General features: G+C 43.2%; 1 non-coding gene across 1 annotated transcript; it reads left to right on the top strand.

The window, feature by feature from the left end:
- The first annotated feature begins 1,210 nt into the window (after positions 1–1,210).
- On the top strand, positions 1,211–1,329 carry LOC145408587 (5S ribosomal RNA). Its single transcript, XR_013898957.1, has one exon. It is a non-coding gene; the product is annotated as a 5S ribosomal RNA (ribosomal RNA).
- The last annotated feature ends 2,168 nt before the right edge of the window (positions 1,330–3,497 follow it).

Below are 3,497 nucleotides of genomic sequence, written 5' to 3'. Positions count from 1 at the left end.
ATGACAGGAAAGCAGAAGCCAGAGTCGGAAATTCAAAAGAATCAAGTTCAGGAACACTAGAGCAAGATAAGTCGTTGGATACATGTACACAACATCCATCTTTGGCTTTGAAATGAGTATAGAGAGAGTAGGAGGGTAAAGGGAATGTTTGCTATCAGTTGCTTTGGATAGCTGAGTCTCAGTTAAGAAGATTGGGAGAGGTTTAAACGAGGAGAGGTGGTGCTCAACAGAGAGAAAGTTAGAGGAAAGGCCGTGAATGTTGCAGAAATGAAGAAGAGAATCAGACAGTGGTTCCAGGCATCTCGCTGGGTCATCGCCTGGAGAGGAGAGGATGATGGGGGCATTTATGGTCTCCCCCCCTCCTCGGGACTCCGAGGCTATATTGGTTGAATTTTGAAAAGGAATTGTTAATGTGCAAGTAATTTGGTGTTCACAGATACTTGTAATGGAGAGTATGCTGGCCTACTCTCTGCGTTACTGAAACACTGAAAACGTTAAGAACAGGGGAATGGACAGGAACTATTCCCGAGGGCTGATGAAGCGGGAGCTCCAGCACTCCCTGTCATCAGTTTTCCATCCACCATTTGCTCAGGCTGTGTAAGAGTCAAACATAATATGAAGGGTCATTAAAATAAATCAACTGAAGGTATCAGAGTTAAGCTTAGTTGGGTCGTGTATGTAAGAGTCATTGAATATATTAAGAGGAGCTCATTGGCAGTAGCCTGCCCACTCAGACTCACTAACCCCGTCTCATCTGCATAGTCCGGCTACTGAACGCCTCTCATATGCATAAATACAGTCGCCCTTCTGATATGGTCACGGCTGACACTGTTATATTTCACCCGTATTTTTAAAGAAGTGGGAGGCACTTGGCTGTTTGAACTTGTTAGCGAAATTCAAAGGGGTTTTATTATGATCACTGTATAAATTGGGCTTGTTTATCTTGGAGATTGTATCCGACTGCCTTTCATGTATGAGGTTGTAAGCACTGCAGGCACTCCAGTGCAGCTGGTAGACTTACACAAATATACCGGAGTCAAAGAGAATGATAATAATAATAATAATAATAATTTTTGTTTTAATCAATTTATTACGCCAAAGGGGCGACATACCTAGTAACAGGACCATGAGACCAAGTGTTGTGTACAAAGGAACTCGTGTCTCGCAGGGCACGCTATTTTAATTAATTAATTAATTAATAATAATAATAGCCAACGGCCATACCACGTTGAGTACGCCGCTTCCCGTCCGATCAGCGAAGTTAAGCAACGTTGGGTCTGGTTAGTACTTGGATGGGTGACCGCCTGGGAACACCAGATGCTGTTGGCATCCCTACGTGTCAAGTGGGGTTGGTGGAGGATTAGTGCCCCTCCCTGTAAAACAATTAACTCTAAGCCCTTGGCCACCCCGTCTGGGATACATGGCGTCTGGCAGTTTGAGTAAGGGGATGGGTATGTTATGATGTGGCAGGGGTAAACCAGCTCTGCTGTCGGGCCCTGCTGCGGATGTCACTGATTGCATTGCGCAGTTGACCCTTGTGCGGTGTGGTGCGGTGAGGATCTGTCCGTTCTCTCCTTTGGGGCTAAGATGTGAATGAATGTGTTTAAATGGATGAGTAAATGGAGAGTGTGTCGTCCTGTCTCGGCTACCTCCCTTTCCTTGGGGGAAGCAGCCTAGGTATATAGATAGATAGAATAATAATAATAATCCATCCATCCATCCATCCATCATCCAGTCCTATGTCGCCCCATGAGGACCGCAGGACCCCGGGGCTAGGCAAGTTGGTCCTGACATTTAAGACGAGAATGACCAGCCTCACTCGTCCCTGAGTGGTATATTACGTGAACAATAAACCCCAACCACTCCTTGGATATAAACCTACACAGGTTCAATCCGATTGGAGCACCTTAATTACCCACTAACCACCAGGCGCCACAATTTGGTTATATGGTTACCACTCAGCGTAGTAAATGGTTTCTTGATATACAGGAAACCATTTGGCTTGTCACTCAGGGTAGGGTTACCCATAGGCAGAAGGAAGAGGAAAGAATGAAGGAAAGAAAACCAGAAGAGGGGGTGTAAAGTCATCCATTGAGAGAAAAAAGAGGAAAGAGTGAAGGAATGAAAGACAGAAGAGGGAGGATGGAAGAGCTATCACGAAAAATAATAATAATAATAATAACAATAATAATAATGATAAAATAAGTCGAACTAGTAGCAGCAGTAGTAGTAGTAGGCATGGTCGCCCACCATCCAGTCACTGGATGTATTGCAATCTTCAGGTGACTACGCGCTCAGTGACGAGATAAATTACCTCTAGTACCCGAGGAAACCATTTATTAAGAGTGCAGGAATTACTGATTGGAATTTACATTTTTTATCAATTATTCCAATGAGATCTTGTCGAAGCAATCACAAAAATCAAAGAAATTGAAATCAGCAACAGCTTTATATTTGTATCAATGAGGCGCCGAGTGATCACATTACTCATACGCATATTGCTCTCCATTTGCTAATTTAGGCGATATTGCTCTTGAGATTTCCACGTTGACACGGGTATTATAGCCATCAACGATATGTAATTTAATATCACTTCTTGCCCCGGTGGCTTGTGCAATCGACTGTCAACAATTTATCACACATCATGCAGGGAATGACTTGGAGAAATTAATATGACTGAGAGATTTTACGGACCGAGAGCATTCTGGTCAGCTCGAAGTACGCTAGACAAAAGGCACTGAGGAAGCGAAATACTGCCACGAAGAAAAAAAAAATCTTTGCTATTCATTGTCGACAGGGATGATTTAATACCATCCATTCATATTATTTGAGAAGAAAGAAAAAAAAGCAGACAGATGGGAGATATTGCGAGGAAACAAAATTATCGAAAGGAATAAGAAAGAAACACACACACACACACACACACACACACACACACACACACACACACACACACACACACACACACACACACACACACACACACACACACACACACACACACACACACACACACACACACACACACACACACACACACACACACACACACATTGTCATGCAACAAACTCAAAAAGAGGAATCAAATTTTTCAGAACGAATGAATGAGAAATAAAAGAAGTGAAAAAAGGCTGTTAAGAAGATGAAGACAAAGCAAGAGGTAACAAAAACATCATGAAAAGAGGGAGGGAAACAAGAGAAACCATGAATAATGGGTAGAAAAGGCAAATAATAACAAGAGGAGCAAACACAAGTTATCTTGGAGAAAGGGAAAAATTAAGTGGTAAGAAAGCATTAAAACATCAGGGAAAAAACATGAATTAACATGAAATTATCCATCCCCTGCCTCGCCATTCCCCTGTTACATCCTACCTCATCACCAGCCCTGCCTATTCCTTATACCCCGCCTCACCCACACACCCTACCTCACACTCGCACTCTGCCCTGCTTTCACCCTCTACCTCACCATGTTTCCTGCCTCATCTCCTCACCATGAC

The sequence above is a fragment of the Coenobita brevimanus genome, chromosome 77, assembly GCF_032717465.1.
Source record: "Coenobita brevimanus isolate Jiangsu-jjx chromosome 77, ASM3271746v2, whole genome shotgun sequence".
NCBI classification, from domain to species: domain Eukaryota; kingdom Metazoa; phylum Arthropoda; class Malacostraca; order Decapoda; family Coenobitidae; genus Coenobita; species Coenobita brevimanus.
The sequence above is the reverse complement of the archived record's forward strand: the minus strand, read 5'-3'. Positions and strand labels throughout refer to the sequence as shown.